General features: G+C 47.4%; 1 long non-coding RNA gene across 1 annotated transcript; it reads right to left on the minus strand.

The window, feature by feature from the left end:
- Positions 1–21,043: 21,043 nt before the first annotated feature.
- LOC147120781 (uncharacterized) lies at positions 21,044–21,482 on the minus strand. Its single transcript, XR_015075729.1, has 2 exons — positions 21,352–21,482; positions 21,044–21,083 (listed from the first exon to the last, which is right to left on the minus strand). It is a non-coding gene; the product is annotated as an uncharacterized LOC147120781 (long non-coding RNA).
- Between the last annotated feature and the right edge of the window lie 253 nt (positions 21,483–21,735).

Below are 21,735 nucleotides of genomic sequence, written 5' to 3' on the forward strand. Positions count from 1 at the left end.
CGCTTCTCTAATTTCCCTTTTAATGCCATCGCCAACCTTTGTTTGGAGGTCTATATACCACTCCCACTAATGTTTTCTGCCCGTCGGTATTTCTTAGTTCTACCCATACAGATTCCACATCATCAGAGCTAATATCCTTCCTTACAATTGTGTTAATCCCTTCTTTAACCAGCAATGCTACCCCACCTCCCTTTCTTTTTTGCCTATCTTTCCTGAATATTGAATACTCCTGGATGTTGTGTTCCCAGCCTTGGCCACCCTGGAGCCATGTTTCCGTAATCACAATCAAATCATATTCGTTTACCTCTATTTACGCAGCTAATTCATCCATCTTATTACGAATGCTCCTCGTATTAAGACACAAGTCCTTCAGGCTTGTTTTTTTAATGCTCTTAGACCTCTTAAAATTATTATTTGCTGTGGCCATGTTTGATTTATACCGTTGATTTCTCTGACTGCCACTTTTGTTTTTCTCCTTCCTATCTTTTGCTTTTATCCTTGTTTCCCTTTCCTCTGTCCCCCTGCTCAGGTTCCCAACCCCCTGCCATTTAAATTTAAACCCTCCCCCAGAGCACTAGCAAACACTGCCCCTAGGACATCGGTCCTGGCCCTGCCCAGGTGCAAACCGTCCGGTTTGTACTGGTCCCACCTCCCCCAGAACCGGTTCCAATGTCCCAGGAATTTGAATCCCTGCCCCTTGCACCATTCCTCTAGCAACATATTCATCTGAAGTATCCTTCTATTTCTACTCTGACTAGCACGTGGCACTGGTAGCAATCCTGAGATTACTGCCTTTGAGGTTCTATTTTATAATTTACCTCCTAACTCCCTACATTCATAGGAACATAGAAGCATAGAAGATAGGAGCAGGAGTAGGCCATTCGGCCCTTCGAACCTGCTCCGCCATTCAACGAGATCATGGCTGATCATCCAAACCCTAGCACCCGGTCCCTACACCGACAGCCATCCCACCCAAGCCCTATCCCCGTAACCCCTTAACCCCACGTATTTAATCCCCCCTAACACTAAGGGTCAATTTTTATCATGGCCAATCAACCTAACCCGCACATCTTTGGACTGTGGGAGGAAACCGGAGCACCCGGAGAAAACCCACGCAAACACGGGGCGAATGTGCAAACTCCACACAGACAGTCACCCGAGGCCGGATTTGAACCCGGGTCCCTGGCGCTGTGAGGCAACTGTGCTAACCACTATGCCAGCTTTTAGGACCTCATCCCGTTTTTTACCTATATCGTTGGTACCTATATGCACCACGACAACTGGCTGTTCACCCTCCCCTTCCAAAATGTTCTGCAGCCGCTCTGAGACATCCTTGACCCTTGCACCAGGAGGCAACACACCATCCTGGAGTCTTGTTTGCGGCCGCAGAAATGCCTATCTATTCCCCTTACAATAGAATCCCCTATTACTATAGCTCTACCCCTCTTTTTCCTCCCGTCCTGTTCAGCAGAGCCACCCCTGGTGCCAGGAAGTTGGCTGCTGCTGCCTTCATCTGATAAGCCATCCCCCCCAACAGTACTCAAAGTGGTGTATCCAATGAGATGGACTGGGCTGGGCGCGGTATCCATTGAGATGGGCTTGGCTGGGTGCGGTATCCATTGGATTGGGTACGATGTCCGTTGGGCTGGGCTGGGCGTGGTGTCTGTTGGGCTGGGCTGGGCACGCTGTCCGTTGGGCTTGGCGCGGTGTCCATTGGGCTGGGCAGGTGTACATTAGGCTGAGAGCCCATGGTGAGACCCGTTGGGGAAGAAATGCTAGGTGAGAGAGACGAGGCGGTGGGGGTGGGGCGGGGTGGGGGGGGTTGAGACCGAGGGGCAAATTCAAGGCATCAGAGAGAGAGAGACAGTGTGAGGGCAAGAGACGCAGTGGATATTACTGAAGCTGGAGACAGAATGGCTGAGGAAGCAGAGTGTGTGGGGAAAGGGAGGCAGAGGGACAGCAAGAGTGAAAAACTCAGGAATGGAGGTAGAGAAATAGGTGGGCAGGGAGAGAGACTGAGGAGGGGTGGATGGAGAAAGACTGGAGTAGAGAGATAGAGTGAGTGAGGAGCGAGTCTGGACAATACGATCTGGACTTCTTGAACTTGAAGAGCAGCACAGCTCAGTCTATGTATCTCCACAGCCCAGCAGTCAGGAGTGGGGTAACTGGGCAGTGGGGCTCAGTGTCACACCTTACCGTGTATTTGCCCATTGATCTATGAGAAAGCCCAAAATATCTCAATTCTTAAACATAAATATCTGACTGCAAAATACCCGACTCTCATCACCCACTCATAATCGGTAAATCAAACTCAAAAATGTAATCCTGTGAATCCAGAGCCAGGTTGGGTGACCCCACTCTGGGCATTTATTCACCCACTGCGACACAGAGGGTCAGAGTCACGGCTGAGAGCGTCGGGCCAAACATTTCAAACAATCTTATTATTAAAAGATTAACTTCACAGACTGTACGTTACTGCTGATGTTTCAGAGATTGCGCAGTTTCACTTAACTTCCCTCTGTTCTTGTCGATTACAAACCACACAGAGGAAGGAGTGAGAACAGTGGGCTGACCTGTCAGGAAAATGTATTCACATCACAGACAAGCAGCCAAGCCTTGAAATAGATTTGTGGAGAGAGAACTTCGGTTCCCCATGGGTGAGTACGCGCTGTGTACTCACACGTAGGCCCAACGAAAGTGCCGGTTTCGTGCATGCACTGCGCATGCGCGGGAAACCAGAACTTCTGTTCCCTTAAAGGAAGGGGTTCACAGGTTTCTCCGGGAAGGTAAGTCTCCAGGAGCTGCGTGTTTAAAAAGCAGTCGCAAGGCCTGCTTTTCACAAGGTAAGTGGTGAATTAAGTTAAATTAAAACATTTTTTCCACAGGTTTAAAGAAAGGTAAGTTTATTTTTAGCCCCGTTAGAAACTGTAATTATTTTTTTCAAAAATTTAAATGATTGTTTAAAATAGTTATTTTATGTAATTTATAGTTATTTTAAAAATATGTTTTTTTATTTATTTGAAGTTTTAGTGATTTTTGGGGCTTATAGTATTTATAGGTTTTGACATTTCTTCCTGTCAAACTTATGAATGAAGCATTCCCTGCTACCATTGGCTCTCCATGGCCCACGTGATCCCAGGGGACGCATCGAACTAACTACGCCCCTGGGATACGCAAGCACTGCGCGCCGGCAGTTGGAGGAGGCCCAGGATCCGAGTCCCACGTGGGCCCACAGTTCAACAGCCGGCGTACTAGGTAAGTGCAGGTCGGAGGCTTGTGACTGCGGGAAGCCCCCGACCCGAATTTCTGTGCTGTTTCAGTTCGATGACCTGTCGTCAGAAGACTTCTGATAAAAGGTCATCGACCTGAAACGTTAACTCTGTTTCTCTCTCCACAGATGCTGCCTGACCTGCTGAGTATTTCCAGCATTTTCTGTTTTTATTTCAGATTTCCAGCATCTGCAGTATTTTGCTTTTGTCTTGAAATGGATTTGTTTCTCTTCCCTCCAGTTTCTCTCCTGAAGGAGGTGACCTGCTGGGGTAGAGATTCACAGGTACTGGCAGTCCTTCAGCAGCTTATCCCAAAATCCATTCTTCCCGTGTGAGGTAGATACGGGGCCTAAAGATTTGTCCACATGCTGCCCATTTCTCGCCCGCTACCCAGCCTACTAAGGCCCCAATATGGTGGGCAGGAAGCACGCGCACATTTCCGACTCGCATTGCGCCACCCGCCATATTGGGATGGAGCCAGGGAAGTCAGGAGGTGTGCCCGCCGGCAGAATTAAAATTAATTTAAGAGGTATGCATATCTTTATCCATGGCCTTCCCTATGATGGACTTTACATTTCCAGCTGCCCCAGTGAGTGTCCCACCACGTGCTGATCTCACTCCCAATACCGTGGTGCTAACTGGCAGGAAGGTCCCCTGGCAGGTGAGATTTACAGCGATCATGCTCAACTCACAGGCGGGTTTGTCTTTTTAGGCTGGTTCAGCTCCGCAGGACATTTTTTGCTGTGTTTTAACACGGTGCAAATATGACTTTCTCTGCTTGGGTGGAGATTTAGCTGTTGTTAGACGGTGGGTATTTGTGAGGAAGACAGTTTTGAGGGCTGCCTTTGGGGCTGGAAGATGAGGGGGAGCAGCAGGACGGGCATCCCAGAGCAGGAGCCAGAAGAGGGAGGAGGAGGAGCCCATATCTTCAGAGAGTATTCAGGGAGCATTTCCCCAACATTAACTTTACGCAGGAGCAACGCTTGAGGTGCCTTCGCTGTACTAAGGAGGCAGTGACTGAGCTCAGTCCCCAGCTCAAGCCGTATACCAGGGCATGGACAGCACAGCCTGTGGCTGTCAAGCTCACCGTCGTCCTCAATTTCTATGCTGCGGGCTCCTTTCAGGCTACAACAGGTGACATTAGTAACATATCTCAGTTCACAGTTAACATCTGCATCAGTGAGGTCACCGATACTCTACGCTAAAATGAACAACTCCATCCCCTTCCTTAGGGACAGAGTGAGGTGTTTCTCCAGTGGCTAGAGTTTGGGAAGTGGGAGGGTTCTGAGCTTCCATTGAGGACACTTCAGATGGCTGTGGTGAGTGGCCTCGAGTAGCTCTGGGTTTAGAGGGCCGGGCTGAAGGCCGCAGCATTTCAGCGTGTGCTGGAGCAGTTTGAGCCGAATGGCTGTGTGACACCAACAAGGTCATTGAGCTAGTGGTTGGTGGGGGAGCAGACATGCTGCCATCCTGAGAGATCGCAGCAGGTGCCTCTCCCATGGAGCCAAGGCCACCCTCCTGGAATGGTGCCTCAGCACTCCTATCGTTCTTGTAATGATCAGTAACATGTCATTCTAGAATGGTACGCTAGGTGGAGCTGTATGTTTAAGAGTGGGCTACCCACGATGCACTAGGCTAACCACAAGGCAGTAGTCAAGATGGATGCCTGTACACTAGCCCACATGGCTAAATAAATGACTAACTCCAAGCTAGCTGTTCATAATGAAAACGTCTATTTATTTATGAACATAACATGGTACCAGGATTGGTAAAATCTGCTGAACATTGTGAAAAGCGACATGGAGACTTTGAAGCCACCGGAGGGTTTGAAACTCACGGGGAATGTCGACTGCAATTGGTGGACTTTCAAGCAACAATTCGAACTCTACATTGCTGCCATCGGGTTCGGTACAAAGCCACATGCAAGGAAAATAGCGTTACTGCTCACGGATGCAGGCCCGCAGGCGATAGAGGTATTTAATACATTTATATTTCATCAAGAGGAGGACAGAGAAAAAATGGACAATGTGCTAAAGAACTTTGATACACATTGCTCTCCCAAAAAGAACGAGACCTATGAGAGGAACGTGTTCTGTTCACGGACACAGCAGCAAAATGAGACTTTTGATAGCTTTGTGACCGATCTGAAACTGAAAGCACAGACATGTAATTTCTCTGAACTGAAATCATCCATGATTAGTGACCAGATTGTGTTTGGTATTCATGATAAAAATGTCAGGGAATATTTGTTGAGAGAAACTGAACTAACATTGGAGGATGCTGTGAAAATATGCCATGCCAGTGAGCTAGCTCAGAAGCACACGAAGACTTTCAGTGAAATTAATAATGATGCGACTGTAATGAGAGACTGTGCTGCCGCCGGTGCTGTGTCCTACAAGGGGAAGAAACGTGGGCAGAACAGAAATGAAAAGCAATCGGAGGAAGGAATTTTTAATTGTAAACGCTGTGGTTACAAACACCAGTCACGACAATGCCCAGCGTTTGAAAAAATGTGCTGCACAAAATGTAATGGAAAGAATCACTTTGCCAAACAATGCTTTTCAAAAGTAAAAACAAAGAAAGGGCAACAAGTCAATGTGATTGAGGACACTGATTTAAGTGAGACATTTTTTGTTGGAATTGTGGCATGTGGCAATATTGAAAAGGATACAGAAAAGGTGTAGCCCTCAGGAATGGACAATGCTGAATATAAATTTAATGCAGTAAAAGAGGACAAATGGATGATGCCACTACAGGTAAGTGGAGCATTAGTTACATTGAAATTAGACACTGGGGCAAAAGCAAACTTAATCAGTATGAGTGACATTAAAAATATGAAAGAAAAGCCCAAAATACTGAAAAAGTCAGTACTACTGAAGAACTATAATGGACAGAAAATAGGTAGCTTAGGTGTATGCAGACTTAAAGTGACAGTCAAAGACAAAGTGCATCATCGCATGTTTTCTGTTGTGGCTGAAGGACTTGATTCACTACTAGGTGACAAAGCTTGTGAGGACTTAGAACTGGTCAAGAGAGTCTACCGTATAAACTGTTGCATGCAACATTCCCCGACCCATTGACAAAAAAGAAGTGCTACGCATCATGGGGATGATAAACTTCATTGGAAAGTTCATTCCTAACTTGTCAGCCAAGACAGCCTGTCTGCGAGACCTGCTACATAAAACAAATGAGTTCGCATGGACAGAAAGACATGAATAAGAGTGGATGAACCTCAAAACAGTGCTGACAACCACACCTGTACTCGCTTTCTTTGACCCATCAAAGGGAATCAAAGTGTCAATGGATGCATCAAAAGATGGCCTAGGCACGGTCTTGCTACAAGCAGAGGGTGAAGATTGGAAGCCTGTTGCCTATGCCTCCAGGTCTATGACTGATTCTGAGTGTCGATATGCCCAGATTGAAAAGGAATGTCTAGGCTTGGTAGTTGGACTAGAAAAGTTCCATGGCTACATATATGGACTTCCCACCTTCACAGTTGAGACAGACCACAGCCCACTGGTTGCCATCATAAAAAAGAACCTGAATGAGATGTCTCCAAGGTTTCAATGACTCATGCTGAAGCTGCAAAGATATGACTTTGAACTGATCTACACACCAGGCAAACACATAGTGTTAGCAGATGCACTATCCCGAGCACCCACAATGAGTCATGTGAGCTCTACTGAGGAAGACGTGGATGTTCATGTGAGTATGGTCACTGCTGCGCTGCCTGTGTCAGACACAAAATCAAAGCAAATAGAAGAAGAAACAGTAAAAGATACAGGGCTACAAATTCAGTATCGCCCCGCTTGGGGCGCTAGTCCTGGTGAAGCACAAAGTTTAGCGCCAGGCACAATTTAGCGCCACCTAGCGCGATATTGGTTTGCAGCGCCCCTGAAGGTGATTGCGGCGCTAAATCAGGCACTGCACGCTACTCTTAAGGCGCTAACCCGGCGGTGCAACCCAATTTTGCGGCGGCGGGGCGCAGCGAAGGTGCTGTCAATAATCACTTTCCCTGAGACACACTGGTGCCGGCCAGCTCTTAAAGGGGCAGGTCAATTGGCATCACCAGACACACTCACTGCCTTGTAGGCCTTCAAAGTGGTGGGAGCCTACCTGTGGCGCACCAGCCTAGCAAGACATGGAAAGGGTGAGGCAGAGGGCGGAACGCCTCACTGATGAGGCATTTGATGCTTTGGTTGGCGCAGTGGAATCAAGGCCAATGAACATGGTTGGAATGTGATTTATGTTTTGGACAGTCTCCCGAGTGTGAGAGGCAGTTATGTGTCAGTGTATTAGTTTTGCTTTCTGTTGCCATAGCTTTCTCATGTTTGAAGGAACCACATTTTGTGTAATGAAACACTTTCTTCATTTACAATGGCCATCCCTGCTATTGACATGTATCTTGCCCTTCATAGCCTTGGGGGTATCAGACCGGTTCCATTCCTGTTCTTGGAATGGCAGCAAGCATTCCATCAGAGGGGCCTAGAAGCTACTTCTGATCAGCCTCTGATGCGCAGCCTGAGAAGAGCTGCTCGAGTAGAAGTTCAGGCCAGCAGGCATCTTCTCAGCCACCAACAGAGATGTCCTGCACCTTATCTGAGGCTACAGATCTGGCTGAAGCAGCTGGCACAGCTCAGTCACCACCTCCTTTCTAAATCGCAGCCTTCTGACACACTGCTCCTCCGACATGTTCATGTAGGAAAACTGCTGTCGGAAAACCCTGCCAGCGTAAGGTCTGCTGTGGCGACGTTTGTTGGCCCTCCTCCGTCTGGCCATGTCCGCCCCCCTCTCCCAGCATCTCAGTGCCCTTTCCAGATGATTCAGCAGCAGGACGTTCCCCTCCAATGCAGCCCCCATATTAAGTGCCCACAGGAAGGTTCCCCGTTCTTTAGGCTCACCAACAGCAAGGTGATGGTCAGAAGGCTGAAGATCGTCTGCCTGCACTGGCTCAGTGGTCAAATGGCTCTCAGTGTGCAGCTCAGCAACTCTTTGTAGCTCTCGAGTAAGTTGTGCTCCAAAAATGGCTGCCGCTTTTAAACCACACCAGTCCCCTTTAAATAACGCTCCACCAGCCCGAGAGCGACTTGGTAAGGTTCCAGGTAAGCTGTCACTATTAGTGTCAGGTGCTACGGAGGGGGGCGCCACTGAATTTCCGGTCCGGGGCACCCAAAAGGCATTGCACACTCAAATGACGTCATAATCTGCTTGCACCCATGAGCGGGTGCTAAGATTTAGCGCCGGCACTAAATGCATGCTCAATATGGGGCGAGGCGCTAGGCACCCTGCGCCTGCCCAGAAATTGGCTAGTGCCCCACTTCTCAGCCTCTTTAGGCGCTAATAGGTGGCGCTACCAACCGAATTTCTAGCCCACAGTGTTACAAACAGTAATAGAGAACATTCATCATGGTTGGCCAAAAGGTTCCTGTCCAAAGTACTATCACATCAGGTCAGAGTTGAGTGTCGCAAGTGGACTATTACTAAAACAGAACAGAATAGTCATTCCACAAGCTCTACGTCGAGACATGCTCAAAAGGATTCATGAAGGACACCTCGGGATTGAAAAATGCAAAAGGAGAGCATGAGACACTGTTTATTGGCCTGGCATAAATAAGGACATTGAGAACATGATAGGCAAATGTGAGACATGTCAAAAACACCAAAACAAACAAGCAAAGGAACCAATGATAGTAGCTGACTTACCAACAGCACCATGGCAAAAGGTTGGTATGGACCTTTTTCATTTGAATGGTAAAGACTATCTATTAGTGATTGACTACTATTCTAATTATCCTGAGATGGCACTGCTCTCAAGCACATCAGCAATCAGTGTCATAATGCATGTTAAATCCATCTTCGCCAGACATGGAATTTCCAGGATTGCCATTAGCGACAAAGGTCCGTGCTTCAACTGTAAGGAGTGGCAACAGTTTGTAGCACATTATGACTTTCAGCACATCACATCCAGTCCTCTGTATGCTCAGTCGAATGGTAAGGCAGAAAAAGGTGTTCAAGTTCTCAAACAGCTACTGAAGAAAGCAACAGAAAGCAAGTCTGATCCTTATCTCGCCCTGCTGAGCTACTGTGCCTCCCCTTTAGACTCTGGTTCTTCACCTGCTGAACTCCTAATGGGTCGCAAGTTGCGTACCACTCTATCCTGCTGTGCAAAAGAAAAGCAGAGTAAGGAACTGAGACAGAGGCTTCAACTGTTAAAGCTGAAACAGAAATCATACTATGACAAGTCATCCAAAACTCTGAAACCATTGACAAGGGATGATGTCAGGATTGAGGATCCAGATGCATGGAACAGGAAAGCTACAGTTCTTGAGGAAGTAGGACCAAGGTCATACACTGTTAGAACTGAGGAAGGACAGATTCTCAGGAGGAACCGCCGTTCCTTCCTGAAAACACAAGAAACTACCCAAGTGCAAATCGATGACAATGCCAAAACTGAATCTTGTCACTCACCACCAGAACAATCTAACACAAACACACATACAGGCTCTCATGAAAACACATCAGACTTAGCTGTGCTGAGAAGATCCACACGTGAAGTAAAAAAGCCTGATAGACTTAATCTTTGAGTCCAAAGAAAATTACATTGAAAATGCATTGACTGTTGTGAAGATGTTTATGTCATTATGATTGATTGATATTGATTGATATTGATTTTGATTAACCTCAAAAAAGGGGGGATGTAATGATCACTAACATGTCATTCTAGAATGGTACACTAGGTGGAGCTGTATATTAAGAGTGGGCTACCCACGATGCACTAGGCTACCCACAAGGCAGTAGTCAAGATGGATGCCTGTACACTAGTCCACATGGCTGAATAAATGACTAGCTCCAAGCTAGCTGCTCATAATGAAAATGTCTATTTATTTATGAACATAACAGTTCTGCTCGAGAACAGAGTTCTGAAGTGATGTGATGCTCTAGAGGGCCCCATCAACAGTGGCCACTAAGGCCAAGACGGCAGCAGTCTGAGCTTGTACTGCCATCCAAGCTGTGAGCAAAGGCTCCATCTTGGTGGAGCTGACCACTCGGTCCATGTTGGACAGAATAGTCTCTACACTCTGTGCAATGCCTCGAGTTGGAGCTGCACTCCTCCATGATGGCAGATGCAATGTAATGTTGGAAAGTGTGAGGTTATGCACTTTGGCAGAAAAAATCAAAGAGCAAGTTATTATCTAAATGGAGAGAAACTGCAAAGTGTTACAGTACAAAGGGATCTGGGGGTCCTGGTGCATGAAACACAAAAAGTTAGTATGCAGGTGCAGCAGGTGATCAGGAAGGCCAATGGAATCTTGGCTTTTATTGCAAGGGGGATGGAGTATAAAAACAGGGAAGCCTTGCTGCAGTTATACAGGGTATTGGTGAGGCCACACCTGGAATACTGTGTGCAGTTTTGGTTTCCATATTTAAGAAAAGATATACTGGCTCTCGAGGCGGTTCAGAGAAGGTTCACTCGGTTGATTCCACAGATGAGGGGTTTGACGTATGAGGAAAGGTTGAGTAGGTTGGGACTCTACTCATTGGAGTTCAGAAGAATGAGAGGCGATCTTATTGAAACATATAAGATTGTGAGGGGGCTTGATCAGGTGGATGCGGGAAGGATGTTTCCACTGATGGGTGAGACTAGAACTAGGGGCCATAATCTAAGAATAAGGGGCTGCCCTTTCAAAACTGAGATGAGGAGAAACGTCTTCACTCAGAGGGTAGTAAATGTATGGAACTTGCTACCCCAGAGAGCTGTGGAAGCTGCAACATTAAATAAATTTAAAATGGAGATAGACAGTTTCCTGGCAGATAAGGGAATTAGGGGATATAGGGAGAGGGCAGGGAAGTGGACGTGAGTCTAGATTCGGATCAGCCATGATCCTATTGAATGGCGGAGCAGGCCCGAGGGGCCGTATGGCCTACTCCTGCTCCTACTTCTTATGTTCTTATGTTCTTATGATCTGCGATTGGCCCAGAAATTCAGGTTGGAGGCTTCCCGCGGGTGCAAGCCTCCGACATGCACTTACCTGCCGCGCCGGCCGTTGAGCTGTGGGCCCGCGTGGGATTCCGATCCTGGGCCTCCTCCAACTGCCGGCGCGCAGTGCTCGCGTATCCCAGAGGCACAGTTATTTCGATGCGTCCCCTGGGATCACGTGGGCCATGGAGAGCCAATGGTAGCAGGGAATGCTTCATTCATAAAATTGACAGGAAGAGCTGTCAAAACTATAAATACTATAAGCCCCAAAACATCACTAAAACTACAAATAAATTTTTAAAAATCATCACATTTTTAAAATAACTATAAATTACATAAAATAACTATTTTAAACAATAATTTAAATTTTTGAAAAAATTAATTACATTTTCTAACGGGGCTAAAAATAAACTTACCTTTCTTTAAAGTATTTAAAAATAATAAACCTGTGGAAAAAATATTTTAATTTAAATTAATTCACCTTGCGCCTGCATTTTACATGTGTAACTCCTGGAGACTTACCTTCCCGGAGAAACCCAGAAAAAAAACGTAAGTTCCAGGCACACGCGCTGCCTCTCCGGCGCACGCGTTCGAACTCTGAACCCCTTCCTTTAAGGGAACGGAAGTTCCGGTTTCCCGTGCATGCGCAGTACATGCACAATACCGGCACTTCCATTGGGCCTATGGGTGAATACCCTTCACGTACTCACCCGTGGGGACCCGAATTTCTGGGCCATTGTGTGGAAGCTCTCTGGCAGGCTGCCCAGTGACCCTAACTATTACTGGTAGATGCCCATAAGCCTCCTTCGGTAGCCTGGGCCTTCGAAGTCTGCAACTAGCATGAAACCTCGTCCTCTGGCCAGCTGACAGTTGTGGCGTCCTTTGACACAGCCCTAGATCCTGTGCATTTGTGCCAGGAACCCAACCCTAGACCCCACCTGCCCAACCCCAAACCCTCCAACCCTGGACACCAACCCCAACCCTGGACCTCAACGCCAACCCCCCAACCCTTGGCCCCAACCCCCCAACCCTAGACCCCAACCCCAACCCCAACCCTGGACCCCAACCGCCCAACCCTGGAACCCAACCCCAACCTCCCAACCCTGGGCCCCAACCCCAACCCCCCAACCTGGGGCCCCAACCCCAACCCCCCAACCCTGGACCCCAACCCCAACCCCCCCAACCCTGGACCCCAACCCCAACACTGGACCCCAAACCCCCAACACTGGACCCCAAACCCCCAACCCTGGACCCTGACCCCCCAACCCCCCAACCCTGCCCCTCAAACCTGGGCCCCAACATCACTCCTTCAGCACTGGGTCTTCAGCATTTCCTCGCAAATCAAACCCCACCCCCCCAACCCTACCCTACCCGTCCACTCAACCCACCTTGGCAACCCCAGGCACCCCCAACATGAACCCCTGCTTCATCCAACCCAATCCTTCCAACCCAGACCACTGACCCACACCTCCAACTCCAACCCCCAGCCCTCCTACCAGTACAACTGACCCACCATAACCCAGCGCGCTACTCCCACCCACTGCTACCCCACCCCACTACGTCAACCCAGCCTTTGCCCCACATCTGCCCTCTCTACCAATAATGTCTGTTGGGCTGAGCTAGGCCGGGTTTGGGGTGTCCAATGGGCTGGGTGGGGCGTGGTGTCCAATGGGTGGGTGGTGCTGGGCGCGGTGTCCAATGGGCTGGACGGGGCACGGTGTGCAATGGGATCTGCTGGGCTGGGTGCAGTGTTCACTGGGCTGGGCTGGGCGGGGCGTGGTGTCCAATGGGCTGGGTGGGGCGCGGTGTCCAATGGGCTGGGCGGGGTGGGGCGTGGTGTTTACTGGGCTGGGCTGGGCTGGGCGCAGTGTCCAATGGGCTGGGCTGGGCGTGCTGTCCAATGGGCTGGGCTGAGCGTGGTGTTCACTGGGCTGGGCTGAGCGTGGTGTCCAATGGGCTGGGCTGGGTGTGGTGTTCACTGGGCTGGGTTCGGCGCGGTGTTCACTGGGCTGGGCTCGGCATGGTGTCTGTTGGGCTGGGAGCCCGCAGTGAGGCAGGTTGGGGAGAAACACTGGGTTAGAGAGACGAGGGGGGGACTGAGGGGAAGATTCAAGGTGAGAGAGACAGAGAGATTGAGAGGGCAGTGGATATTACTGAAGCTGGAATCAGAATGGCTGAGGAAGCAGAATGTGTGGGGAAAGGGAGGCAGAGGGACAGCAAGAGTGAAAAACTCAGGAATGGAGGTAGAGAAATAGGAGGGAGAGAGACTGAGGAGGGGTGGATGGAGAAAGACTGGAGTAGATAGATAGAGTGAGTGAGGAGTGCAAAAGAGAGAGCGCAGTGGAGGGAGACCCCAAGGGCAGAGTGTGAGACAGAGAGAAGTGAATTGATGGACATTACATCATTTGCAAGTTATTGAATGGTCATTGAGGAAAAGGACAGGCTGAAAGATGGGCAATGACATTAAAGAGTTCTGTGTGGGGTAGGCTGGTATGAATGTGACAAGCCTGGCCTCTCAAAGACAGTCCAGTGTCTCACTTAAGGGGGTGACATTATTCATGGGGTGAAGGCTTCTTCGAAGTGGAAATCAATGCTGGCTCAGGCCAACACCTTGACTAAGTTAAGCCTCTGAGTTGGATCAATGCTGGCTTATGCCTAACACCTCCAACAGCTCGGCGGATGAATAAACAGAATTGACAGCTGTTACTGACTGCAGAGGCCCGCTGACCCGAGACCTCCACGCTGTCTCATCGGGCATCTAACCGTCTGTCCTTCTGGTCATGGCATTCCGCTTCGGGAGTCGTAGGTCGCTCTCTACTGTCACGGGTTGTATGTCTATTTTTAGCTTAAACCATATGTAATATCTGATTATGCTTTAAAACTGTGGCTCTTTAATAAAAAGCCTTGCAACTCCTGAGACCCTTTGGGTAATCTGTGTGTGACCTGTGATCCTAATCTTACAGAAGGAGCAGCAGAGTCGTTTATTTGAATTTTAAGGAGATGAGACATGAGTTTAACTATAATGGAACTAACATTTAGGGTAAGAATGGAGGCACAAGAATGGACAGCGATGTGCGGTTCCTGCAGCAAGTGGGAGTTTGGCAGAGCAAATGTGAACTCAGACAAACCCAACTGAAATTAGTTGGGCCCAAGGTGTCAGAACTTGAGTTGGAGACAATCCACCATATTAGGTTGAAGGGATAATTACAGTCCTAGCCCTTTTCTGGCTACCCCAGATCAGGCGTATTCCCCAGACGTTCGCCTTCAACTAAAGTTAGAGATAGCCGAATCCTATAAGATGCTTAATTGGGTCCAAAGGTTCAGACTAACTCTCCCTAAAGGAAAGGAATGACTTGAAGATGTTACCGTCCTCCGGATAGCACTTTTAATATGCTTAACTAGACTGTAACCTTCCGGATATTATGAGGGTCCGGAACCCCCCCCACCCCCAGAATTCTGCAACTCCTTAAAAAAGAGTGTACAGAAATTGAGTTTGCGAGTTTGATACAGAAATGCTATTTGAGACAATTCTAAAAATATATAGGTTTATTTAAGAGCCGACATACAATTAACAGCTGTTGAGCCAATCGCAACTTTAACAGTTCAAAATACAAATAGCTTACATTTCTTATTCTCAGAGATCCTTATTCTCAAATCTTAACTTCGTACATTTTTACATTTCTTATTATTTCCAATCCAGAATATCCACCAAAATCAAATAAGGGTACCTTTCTGGTCGCCGAGACTCAAAGAGTTAAAAACTTAGAGATGCCTCTGAAGAGTTAGAGAATCGCTTTGTCCTTTTCAGCGACTTCTGCCTTTCCATTCTGAAAGTGGTTTATCCTTTGAAGTTTTCTGCTGATGTAAGCTAATTATCTCCAGTCATTCTCCATTGAATTATGTCTATACTTACTGCCAATTCAACTGTTAGCTTTCAGAAATAACAACAGGAATCTCTGGAAAAACTCAACCGGCCAGCACATGGCAGCTGCCCTTCATTCTGCCAGTGCAATTCACACTTCATCTAGAGCCATCCTTTGTCCCTTAACCTGTCCCATTACCACCTCCACTTGCCTTGAATATCTCTTAATGTCTCTCAATGTCTCTTAATCTCTCCTGATTTCTATCCTATCACTGGCTTTCCCTTTTGTTCTTTCATCCCCTCTCACTTTTCCCAGCCCCTAGCTTGCTTTAAATTCCATTCCTTTCCCTGCTTTTTTCCAGTTCTGACGAAAGGTCTTCGACCTAAATGATCCAGACAAGGGAACGAGATGTAATATCTCCAAGTTTGCAGATAACACAAAGCTGGGTGGGCGTGTGTGCTGTGAGGAAGATGCAGAGAAACTCCAGTACGATTTGGACAGGTTGGGTGATTGGGTAGATGTATGGCAAATGCAGTATAATGTGGATAAATGCGAGGTTATCCACTTCGGTGGCAAAAGCAGGAAGACAGATCTGAACGGCAATAGATTGGGAAAAGGGGAAGTGAAACAAGACCTGGGTGTCCTTGTGCACCAGTTGCTGAAGGTAAGCATGCAGGTGCAGCAGGCGGTTAAGAAGGCAAATGGTATGTTGGCCTTCATAGCAAGAGGATACGAGTACAGGAGCAAGGATGTCTTGCTGCATTTGTACAGGGCCTTGGTGAGACCACACCTTGAGTATTGTGTGCCGTTTTGGTCACCTTATCTGAGGAAGGATGTTCTTGCCATGGAGAGAGTGCAGCAAAGATTCACCAAACTGATACCTGGGATGGCAGGAATGACATATGAGGAGAGATTGGTTCGATTAGGCTTATATTCACTAGAGTTTAGAAGAATGAGAGGGGATCTCATTGAAACTTATAAAATTTTAACAGGACTAGGCAGACTAGATGCAGGAAGGATGTTCCCGATGGCGGGGGAGTCCAGAACCAGGGGTCACAGTCTAAGGATAAGGGGTAAGCCATTTAGGACAGAAATGAGGAGGAATTTATTCACCCAGAGAGTGGTGAACCTGTGGAATTCTCTGCCACACAGGGCAGCTGAGGCCAATTCATTAAATGTATTCAAGAAGGAGTTGCAAAATTTCCCCTATTTTCCCTGAAGATTTGAAAATATTGGTCCACATTGTGGACGAAGAATTGCGTGATGGGACTTGTCTACAATGTTTTAAAAATGTGCCAGAACCGCAAAAGACTGTTCGGAGATGGAAAGAACGTGGACAACACGGGAGTCGTGGAGCACTGTGGAAAATATTCACACATCCGAAGACTGTACTTTTATTAATAACATCGTTCCCTGGAGTTTGGGCAATCACAAAAGGTTTTAAAATGGCCACAGAAAGCATTGGCCAAGAACCGTGGGGTTTGGAAAGCCTGTACAGCTTGTAATGTGTGTGTGTGAAAGACCTGTCAATCAAAACAGGGAGGTTCCCTTTTCTCTTCAGAGGCAAGGTTTGTTTATTGACTTAAGCAATTGCCCACTTGAGAATTGACCGCAAGACAATCGATTTGAAACTGCTATGTTGACACAGCCATTCAGAACTACTCAGACACACAATGAGAGACTAAAACCCTGGAATGGACTTTTGAAAGGCTACAGTTTAAGCAATGAATGGGTTTTTAAATCACCTAGCATTCTGGACAATAGGGCTGGTGCATTCTCTTTTGTTTTAGCCCAGGTGAACTCCGGATGTGGGCGGAATCAGTTCGGCCCCACAGTGCAGACTCTAACCCAGTCCAAACACTTTGAGTTAGCCAATCACAGCTTTTCTTTTGTGAATTGGAAATTTTAGGGTGCAAATTTTCCAGACAAGCAAACAGCAGAGGGGGAGGGGGCTCACAAGGTATATAAGATAGCTGCTGAGAAGCTATCGCTCTCTCTTTACTTCCTGGGACCACAGGTGAGCCTCTCTCTCTCGCTCTCTCTCACTTCGCTGGACCACATGTGAGCAGAGTTTCTGACTCTTCAGCAAAGCAACCTAGTAAGGAGTTAAGGGATGGTAATTAAGGGGATATTGCTAAGATTGTTTAATGAACATTGTAGCTACTTACCCCTCGTTTTTGCCGTCTGTTTTCCCCCATTTAAGCAATTTTACTGTAATTACTTTGCTTGTAGTGGCGCTTCTTAATTTCCAAACATGCAGCCACTGAGCTTTGAGGCTTTTAACAACGAGTAGACGCGTGTCAAAATAAAACATTCCCAAACGTAGCTTTGTCTTTTAAACTGTTTACTATAACACCTTACAAACAGAATTACAAAGCAAACACGTATAAACGAACACGGTCAAAAACTGTATTGCTCCAGCCCTCAAAAGCTTCTACCTTCTCCGGCCTCGTGGAGTTTAAACTGTAAAATGGCTGCATACCATGTGACAATCTTAAGGACTGTACCATTGTAGCAAGAATGAAGGGGGTATCTCAGACTATACTACTGGAGCAAGAAAATAGGGGGTTTCTCAATACAATAAGTCAGTCAGGTAAATTAGCTGCATTATACTATTTAACCAATATTTTAAAGTATTTTCTTTCTTAAACTTTCATGGCTCTTACATTCCGGCCCCTAATTGACTAGGCACATGGAGCATATCAATTACTCAAACATTCTTAAGAGTCATAAACTAATGAGTTCAACATATTTACAATATAAATGTCCACTTTTTTCGTTCAGGAACTTTTCACGCTGCTTCTTGTAGCAGGCAGAGCTTTGTGATCGGTCTTTCCAGGGTACTGGTCTTGCTTTGCAAACAAACGCGATGAACAACACCTCTGGAGTCTGGAATGGTCTTAATTATTTTTCCCATCAACCAAGAATTTCTAGGGGCTGAATCATCCACGATTAAGACGATGTCTCCGACAATGAAGTTCCTCTTTATTTTGGACCATTTTTGACGCTCCTGTAGCAGAGGTAAGTATTCTCTTGTCCATCTGGTCCAGAAAAGGTCTGACATATACTGAACTTGCCTCCACTTCCGACGGGCATACAGATCTTCCTTTTTGAAGACTCCCGGGGGCATGACTGGCTGTGTTTTCAACAACAACAGGTGGTTCGGAGTCAGGGCTTCGAGGTCATTGGGATCATCTGATGTCTTAGCTATCGGTCGGTCATTAATGATGGCTTCGACCTCACACAGAACGGTTTGGAGTCCCTCGTCGTCAAGCACTTGCTGCTTCAGTACAAAACTGAGTAGTTTTCTTACGGTGCATATCTGTCTTTCCCAGGCACCTCCATGGTGGGATGCAGCCGGAGGATTGAAGATTCACTTAATTCCTGTTTGCATCATGGCTTCCTGTATTTTAAGCTGATTCCAACCTTCAATAGCTTCCCGTAGTTCTCGCTCCGCTCCGACAAAATTAGTGCCATTATCAGAACGCATAATGGACACCTGTCCTCTTCTACAGACAAAGCGCCGCAGGGCGTTAATACAGGAATCAGTGTCAAGCGTGTGTGCCACCTCAATATGAACTGCTCTGATGGTCAAACAAGTGAAAAGCACACCATATCTCTTGACAAGGCTCCGTCCTCGCTTTACCTCGAAAGGCCCGAAATAGTCCACCCCTACGTTTGTAAATGGGGGCTTGTCTGGTAACAAACGGTCTTCAGGCAGGTCTGCCATTTTCTGCTCCCCAGCTCTAGCGTGTAACCGTCTGCAAACAATGCATTCAGAGAGTATTTTTCTTATTACAGAGTTAGCTCCTGGAATCCAGTATCTTTGTCTTAGCTTCGCAAGCACGTGATTCCTCCCATTGTGTCCAATACTCTGGTGTATATGCTGAAGAATGAGAGTAGCAACCCGGAGGTCCTTAGAAAGGCTAGCAGGATGCTTGGCCTCCTCTGGCATAGCAGATTTGTTTAGTCTCCCTCCCACCCTCAGTACTCCATCTTGCAGTGTAGGGTCCAGCTTGTAGATATGACTACCTTTCTTGATTGGAGTATTTCGCTGTAAAGCTTCGATTTCTTCTGGGTATCTTTGTCTTTGACTGAAGCAAACTATCTCCATCTCAGCCTTGGCCAAGTCCTCCACGGTCAATGAATTCTTACCCAATGTGGTCTTGTGCTGATGCATATACTGCTGTAGAAGCATTCTCTGCTTATCGGGGTTACTTTCAGACTGACTGATAGTGGCTCGGTACTCTTTTCTCTTACCGCTCAGGTGTAGCAGCAACTCTTTCAACCTTAGAAACCGTGCAACTGCTTTCCTCAACTGGTGCCATCCTGAGAAATGGTTAACAAGCTTGTTCACTGTGTCAAAGTTCTCTTTCGTAGTTATAAGATTTACTGTGACTGATCTCTTGACTTCGACGTCGCCTTCAGCAATCTGACTTGGCATATCTGGTCTTTCTGGCCATGATCTCTCTGTTTCCAGCAGATAACTTGGGCCTTGTATCCAAGTTTCACTCCTCATGAAGTTTTCAGCCTTCAATCCCCGTGAGGCTTGATCTGCTGGGTTTAATGAGGTGTTTACATACCTCCATTGAGATGGTTGTGTAGCTTCTCTAATGGATGAGATTCTGTTTGCTACGAAGGTCTTGAAGCGTATCTTCTCATTCTCTATATACTTCAGCACCGTCGTGCTATCCGTCCAGAAGACAGATTCTTCTAATGGGAGCTGTAACTCTTTCTGCATCACCTGGTCAACATTAACTGCAACAACCGCTGCCGTCAATTCCAGTCTCGGGATGGTGACCTGCTTCAGCGGAGCCACCCTGGATTTCCCCGTGAGGGAGGCACAATGTTTCTGGCCCTGTTGATTTGTCAGCAAGAGGTAAGTAGCCGTGCCATAGCCGTCCTCGCTGGCGTCCGAGAAATGATGTAGTTGAGCCGTCTTTGTAACTCCAAAACTCACAGGCTTGATGCATCTACTGACATTGAAGCTAGAAAGTTGTTGCAAATCTGTCAACCATCTGAGCCATCTCTGAGCTTGACCTTCTGGGATATCTTCATCCCATCCTCTCTTGTCTCTACACAGCTCTCGTAGGATCAGCTTCACCGGCAGGGATCCAAGAGGGTCATAGATGGAACTGACCACGGAGAGAATCCCTCGTCTTGTGGATGGTCTTTCGTTCACCATTATTCTGAAGTTGAACGTGTCTGACTCAATGCACCATTGTACACCAAGAGCTCTCTCAATAGGAAGGACATCGTGGCTCAGGTCCAGATCTTTGACTTCAGTGGCTCTTTCCTTTTCTGGGATAGAAGCTAGAACTGCTCTGCTGTTGCTTATCCACTTAGTCAGATGAAATCCTCCATTCGAACACAGAGTCCTAAGGTCTCTTGACAGTGCGATGGCATCGTCTTCTGTTGACACGGACTTCAGACAGTCATCGACATAAAAGTTCCTGAAGATTGTCTCCACAGCCTCTGATGGTGCTTTGCCTTTGCCATCTTCTGCAGTTTTTCTGAGAGCGTAGCTTGCACAGCTGGGAGATGATGTGGCTCCGAACAAGTGTACAGCCATTCTACATTCCACCATCGCTTGACTAACGTCACCATCTGGCCACCAAAGGAAATGCAGAAGATCAGCATCTTCATCAGGGACTCTGGCTTGGTAGAAAATTGATTCTATATCTGCCATCATGGCAACGAGCTCTTGTCTAAACCTTGTCAAGACGCCAATGAGGGTATTAGTAAGATCAGGACCTTGAAGCAGCTGGTCATTCAGTGAAGTTACTCTGAATGAGGCAGCGCAGTCAAACACTACACGGATCTTTTTCTTCTTTGGGTGATACACACTGTTCTGCCCTCGCAACGCGATCCTATGCAGAGCTAGACAGATAGCGAACAACTCGATATCTTCCAATAAAATCACAAGGCTTGACTTTTCTTGTAACGCTTTACTGAAAGATTCTTATTGTAAAACTGAAATACAACACAGAAATGGAAGGACACATTAGTGTACAGACGCATAATTGATATGTATACACAAATTTAGGTACGCCTGGGCAACACGGTACATCTGGCAACGAATTACATTTAGCAAGCTGGAAGGCATTCTCTTTAAATTAGCCCTGTACATAGTGTATCAAATACGGCTGCTAGTTAACCAGCTAGACAGAGAAAGTTACAACTAAACATTTTCTACAACATGCAGTGTACGCTAATCGTCTATAGCATTCTAAGTACTCACAGACAAACAATTTCCAAGGCTGAAGCATGGGGACAATACAACCGGGGAGCACCGTGGCGCAGGTCTTGTTCCGTGGTAGCTCCACGAGGAATGAACTTGCAGTGCCGTGGGGAGCGTGATGACCTCATCACGCTCGGGGTCGTGATGTCGTCGCGTTTGCCTGTAGTTGCGTCGCTGGCCGTTGGGGCCTAAGTCGGGAGCAGGAGCTGGAGGCCAGGCTGGACCGGTGCTTGCCGCGGGAGCGGAAGATAGCGGCGCTCCCGGCGGCTGCTCAATGCGGCCGAAGACGCTGGGCCGGGCTGTGCTGGCAGCCTTTCTGGAGAGCCGGGTCGGGCCGGCAGCCGCCTGACGCACGTCACGTTGTACGTGGCGTGACGTCATCAT

The sequence above is a fragment of the Somniosus microcephalus genome, chromosome 3, assembly GCF_052327205.1.
Source record: "Somniosus microcephalus isolate GS21.2 chromosome 3, FLI_Smic_1.0, whole genome shotgun sequence".
Taxonomy (NCBI): domain Eukaryota; kingdom Metazoa; phylum Chordata; class Chondrichthyes; order Squaliformes; family Somniosidae; genus Somniosus; species Somniosus microcephalus.